Source organism: Miscanthus floridulus, chromosome 2 (genome assembly GCF_019320115.1).
Source record: "Miscanthus floridulus cultivar M001 chromosome 2, ASM1932011v1, whole genome shotgun sequence".
Taxonomy (NCBI): domain Eukaryota; kingdom Viridiplantae; phylum Streptophyta; class Magnoliopsida; order Poales; family Poaceae; genus Miscanthus; species Miscanthus floridulus.
The window spans coordinates 68,030,464-68,037,136 of NC_089581.1; positions in this window are offsets into that span (position 1 = coordinate 68,030,464).

Sequence of the window (6,673 nt, forward strand, 5' to 3'; positions counted from 1 at the left end):
CATTGTTCTTCCCTAGACTCGAATGAGTATTGTGCTTGCTACACCTCTCATGTCCAAAACAAAAGGCTAGCCCGATCCTCTCTATCATGGAGACTACATAGTGGTTAATTACCTAGATTTTTTTGTGACGTCTCGGAGTCTAAAAAAACTCAGACTACAGGAGTAGACACCCCTGAGCTATTTTAGCTTAAGGTAAAGGACATCTCACCCAGCCTGAGAAAACCCCTTAACCCCATGCTCTGCCCGCACACGGGGGCCCATTACCTAGTGACCGAACCCCATGCCCCACCCGCACACAGGGGTCCGTTACCCGGTGAGAGGACCGATCCATTTTACCTGTGCCTTGGGAACGCGGGATAGGCGAGGGGATTTTCTTTCCACACCGCCGACCAGAAATTCGTATAACCCAGGATTCGAACTCTAGTCACGAGGGATGTCACCCGAAGGCTTGACTAATTTGTATAGCAACCGTAGGCACGTCTCAGAGTCCTAAACAACTCAGGTTCTCTTTGCATGCCGAATGAACCATGCACTACCACAAACTCACTTACGCATTGTCGTGTCTATGGTGGTAGTGCAGATCGGTGAGATCTCGGACGAGGATGCCAGATTTGTATGTTGAGAAGGAATAAAAGAAGGCAAAATTAAAGAAATAGATTACCCGTGCACTAGAGATGCGCTTAGGAACACAGCCGACTCCACCCCTAATGTCTATTCCATCTAGTTCTACAATTCTTATCGTTGTGGACAAGGACAAGATTGATGTCAAATTTTTAGAACTTTGATTATCAATAACTTTTAAAGTATTATTATTGAATTTAAAATGATTTTACTTGGTACTGCGTTAGAATTAGTCCGAATGGCCGAGAATGACGTGAGAAATTAATTAATTTAGTCCCCCTTTAGAATAGGACAAATAGATAAATTTTCTATGACCCCTCAGAACAATGTATTTGATCCCTACAAATTCTATGAAATTGCTATGAAATATCTGTTTTATAGGAATTTTCGTGGAATTTTACCAAGAGTTTGAACCTCATAGAAAGTTACCTTTGTATCACACTCTCTCGTCAAATTCTTGTGTTCTTTGTGCGCTCCATCTAAACATTCCAGTGATATGGTTTTATGTGCTTTTTCAATTCATAGGATTCGTAATGTTAAGGACATTCTATCATTTTTTTCTATTGCTGCATCTAAGGCTGGATGAAAAACTCGAAGCTCGTTAGCTCGCTCGGCTCGTGGCAGACTCGATTCGGCTCGGCTCGGCTCGGCTCGTTATGAGCTAAGATTTTAGCTCGTTAGCTATAACGAGCCAACTCGCAAGCCGCTAGCGAGCTAAACGAGCCAAGCTTCTAAGAAAAAAAGTATTAAAATTTATATTAGTTTTTGTATTACTTCATGTCTTGCACTTTACAATTGACTGGTAACTGATCTAGACCCTATAAATTGACTGGTAACTGATTTATATGTATTTTTTTTATATTATTATTATTCTCAAACTTTAGATAAATGCAAATATTATATTTTGTGTATTTTTATACCTGGCTCGCGAGCTTAACGAGCCAGCTCGAGCTTTTAACGAGCCGAGCCGAGCTAGCTCGTTATCTTAACGAGTCAGAACGAGCCGAGCCGAGCCAGTTCGTTATCCAGCCTTAGCTGCATCTATAGAACACAACCTCAGGGTTTCAAAGAAAACTTTAGGGTCTGTTTGGAACGAAGGAATCCAAAACACAGGAATAGAAAAAAAACACAGGAATGAGGTATAATGAAAAGTGAAAAACTACGAGATTTCAAAACATAGGAACGAAAAATTTATGCTGTTTGGAACACAAAAATTTATAACATAGAAATTGTAACATGTAAGACAAATATATGTCAGTAGAGAGCCAGTGATGATTGTTTCTCTTTTGATCATAGTGGATGTTTTATTTCCTGCGTTTTGCACATCAGCTACTCCCTTCCATGTCGAACTTAACTCGCATTCCTTCGATCCACAGGCTCCAACGTGATTCCTTTGCTCTGGAATCTGTTCCCTCAAAATTCCCGTGGAAATCCAGGGCCTTAGGCTGAGATCTGATGGCCCCGCCACTGATGGAACTTGGCTTTTCACATGCTCTCGTCACATGATGATAAGGTGACGAGATGTGAGCACTAACTTGCTGTTATTTTATTCATCGCTCCAAATCATTAGACGATGGTGGATTTCCAGTGCGCTAGCCTAGAGTGTGTGCCTGCTTTATTTATTTCTTTTTGGACAAAGTTCAGGCTATAAACTACAAGTGTTTTGGTTTTTTCTTAATATGAAATAACAAAATAGCCAAAATATAAGTGTTCAGGCTATAAAGTATAAGTGTTTAGGCAATAAAGCTACCTCCAGAGTTCGTTGCATTTGCTTGGGCACTACAAACAAAATAGTCAAAAGTACTTAAGTGTTTTGTTTTTTCTTAATAGTAATGCATTTACATATACACTATATCTAGATATATAATAAAAATAATATATATAAAAAATGTCTTATAATTTAATACAAAGGGAGTATATCAACAACCTAACTAGCAAGTAGCCTATGGACCGCCGTTCATATCCGATTCGTCCGAGACGGAGAAAACATAGGACCTACATAAATTTAAATTACAGAAAAATTTCTATTATGATTTTTGAACACAACATAGAAAAATCTAATAACTATAACATAGAGATGAATACAAAGGAAAATTTACAGGAGGTCTAACATCATTTTGTTTTTTCAAAATCTCTATGATTTTATATATCCCGTTGAAATCCTAATAAATTTCAAAGGTTTAATGCTTTGTACCAAAGAGATCTATAGGAATTTTTCCCGCATTATTAAAATTCCTCGAAATTCTCACGTGTTTTCTTTATGGGAGAAGTCTATTTTTGGCCATTCAACTATCGACTGAGTTTGGTTTTGGCAATTGAACTCGGAAACCAGAAATGTTTAACCATTGAACTATTGATACCGTTTATATTTGGCCATTGTCGGGGACCAATACTAGTGTACCCGAAGACGAGAGGCTAATGGTCGTTATACGTTAATCCATCCAAGCAGTCAAAGGTGCGACTACAGCTCCAACCGACACCGAGGCCGTGGGCTCCACCTCGCCCGACCCCAAGGTCGTGCGATCCGCCTTGCTCGACCTCTGGGGGCGGGCTCCGCCTCGTCTGACCTCTAAGGGCGGGCTCTGCCTCACCCAACCCCATGGTCGTGCGTCTAAGGGCTGGCTCCACCTCGCCCGATGTCTGAGGGCGGGCTTCGCCTCGCCCAACACTGAGGTCACAGGCTTCGCCTCGCCCGACCCCCGAGGACGGGCTCTGCCTCGTCCGACGTCTGAGGGCTGGCTCCACCTAGCCAATGTCTGAGGGTGGGCTCCGCCTCGCCCGACCCCCAAGGGCAGGCTCCGCCTTGCACGGCGTCTGAGGGGGGCTCCGCCTCGTCCGATCCCTCGGGCACGACTCCTAACGGAAACTCACGCCGCCGCCAACCACTACGGCCCAGAAAGTACAACCCAAGGTCAAACTTCTGGCATCGTGCAAGGAGCGGTCATGTCTCAACACGACCCGTCCCCGTGACATGTCATTCCAGGGAACTCACATCGCCCACAGTGATGAACGTATGGTCACTATGCTGCCTACTCCCTGTACGACCACTGATCAGCATGCTGGTTCGCTGCGTTGCCCGCTGGGGCGAAGTGGGGTGTTACAACCCACTGACAACACCAGGGCATGGCATCATCGGCGGACCGGCGTCCAGCGTGGAGCTATCCCTGTCACCACCTGCAGTATCAGTGGGGCCCGCACAGAGGAAAAGAAAGGCCAAACGACCCTGGAGGACTTCCTCTCCCTCTCGTTCTCCCCTTTTCTCCCATTGTAACCCGTGCTTTCCCTTGGCTTATAAAAGGGAAAGCAGGGCATCCCATTAAGGGGCATCGCACAACATCGGATCAAAACCACTAGCAGTGAGCCTCGAACACATAGCCGAGCAACGATCAAGCTCTCGGTACCCCTTCGTTCTGTCCACCAGAGACTTCTGACCTGTCCCTCTCTCGCTCATTTGTAACCCCTACTATGAACTTTTTAGTGCTAGTAACACGAGCAGCAGTAACGAACTGGATGTAGGGACATTTCGCCCAAACCAGTATAAACCTCGTGTCCCCTTAGCACACCATCCGAGCCAGGCACAATATTAGAAATTTACTTATTGGTGTTTACTCGAAACACTAACAGTTGGCGCGCTAGGCAGGGGCCTTTTGCGCGTCTCGACATCCACACCAGGCCTTAGATGGCTAATCACAACGTCAGCTGGGTCTCAGGCGCGTACATCCGCTTCGGGGACCAGGACTTCATCGCCACGACAGAAGGAGAGTTGGCGCAGGCTTCCACCACCATCCAACCTCTCCACTCCACTGGCCTTGGCGCAATCGCCAAGGCGCTGGAGGAGCTACAGCTGCACGCACCGAAGGCCCGCGCCGCTGGAAGCGACCAGCTCCTCAACTTCGACTATGGGAGGCTAGAGCACCAGCTCAGCGCCTTCCTAGGACCCTGACCATCCCAAGAGGACCTGCGCCACCTCACTTTTTTGTTCGCCAACATCATAACATGGCTTGTTGGAGGAGAGCCACTCTCTCCAAAATACCTCGTCTGGAGCGCCCCGACAGCGCTCCCATGTAGGCCACGCACCACGGTTCTGGTGCATGAGCATCTCGGGCCCCACCGTGATGCACGCGAAATCCTCGACGCTCGTAGGCATACCTATGACGATGCGAGGGAGGGGGCTAGCCGTGGCTACCACCCACATCGTGGTGGACGCTTCGACAACATTAAGGACCGAAGCCTTAGCCCCGACTTACTGGGATCTCAGGCCTTTGGCCGATGCATCCTTAAGGGTAAGGCGAAGCGGGATGAGGACATCGGTGAAGGTGCCTCCAACCGTCCCAACAAGAAGAACAAATAGCGGCATGGGGGCTCGCTCGTGGCCACTACCGACCGTAAGGGAGGCCAAAAGCCCACCGAGGGTACCCCGAACCACTTCGAGAGGCTGCTCGAATGGTCGTGCCCGAACCATGCTTTTCCCATCGAGCACCTATACAAGGACTATGACCTCTTAAAGCGGTTCTTGTCTAGGGGCTTCTACAAGGGAGAGCACATGAAGGAGACCAGCTAGATGAAGCACGCAACGTTGCCCTCCTCCGCTCGGCCAAGTACCAGCAAGCGTTGCGCTGGTACCACGACCATCGAGTGTGGGGTTGGGTCTTCAACGTCGGGGACTTGCCGCTCCACTTTGTCTAGAGCAACAAGAACCACCATAAGTTCTCTCCACCATAGGAGGGACCACACATCGTCGCGGGGGTGCTCCGACTAGGCGCCTACAAGCACAAGGCCATCGACGGTGAAGTTTTTATCAATGCATGTAACATCGAGCAGCTATGTCACTTTCTACCCTTAATATATGCATACTTTCTCTTATCAGTTTCATTATCAATGCCCTAGTCTTTAGGTGACGCTCGACCCTAGCAACAGCGGGGGGTCGGGCCTCAATCGGGGGGCTAATAAGAGCATACCTATCCGGTAGACATTCTCTACGCCTGGCCCTCTCTCATGTTAAGACCCAAAAGCGAGGTTTGTAGTAACAAACCCTGAGTATAACTAGTCAAACTACGAGAAACCTACGCCCCCGGTGGCTACGGAGCCTTTGCTCACCATCGTGATCAGAGTTTTTCTCCGCATCTTGGGCTTTTTGGCCTTAGCTATGGCAAAAGTCGGTGTGCATCTAAGAGTATATCCACCTGGCAAACATTTATGTGTGTCCAACTCCCTCTCATGTTAAGACCTAGGAGCTAGGGCTGTGGGAACAGACTCTGAGTATAACTGGTCGGACTGCGAGAAACCTACGCCCCAGTGGCTACGACGCCTTTGCTCACCAGCGTGATTAGAGTCCATTCACCCATACCCCAAGCTTCACGGCCACAATGATGGAAAGGGTCAGAATGCACTAACCTTTTTATACAAAAGAGGGGAGAAAGGCTAAAAAAGTTGTTTGGCCATAATGAGATTTAAGAGCTTGTCCATTTATTACAAGTTCGCCGCCGGGCTTATCTGCCTAACTAAATTCTTGCGCAGGATGTTCTCATCCTCTATCTCTGTAGGTAAGTCCTATCCCAGCAGGTAACACAAGTCGATTAGACAGCTTGGCCGCTGCCAAGGGATGGGTAGGGAGCATCAGGATGCCCCGCGAGGGTTATGCCGACCCTATCGCGAATGACGGACCCAGACTCCACTCGAACATGTCCAGAAAGAGCCCTCTGAACCCATCACTCATGCCATCAAGGTATGTCTTGTGCCAGCTGGTCGCCCTTAATTTACACATGTTTTCTCTTATCAATTTCGCTATTGAGCCCTCGACCCCAGCAACGGCAAGGGGTCAGGTCATGCTCGGGGGCTGGCCAGAGTGTCTATTCGGTAGACATTCTAGATGCCCAACCCCTCTCTCATGCTAAAACCTAAAGGCAAGTTGTACAGACACAAACTCTGAGCAAAACTAGTCAGACCGCTAGAAACCTACGCTCCAGCGGCTACGGCATTTCTGCTCACCAGCATGATTAGAGTTTTTGTCCCCGCACCCTGAGCTTTAGCCTCTGCCTTCTTGGGAAGGGTT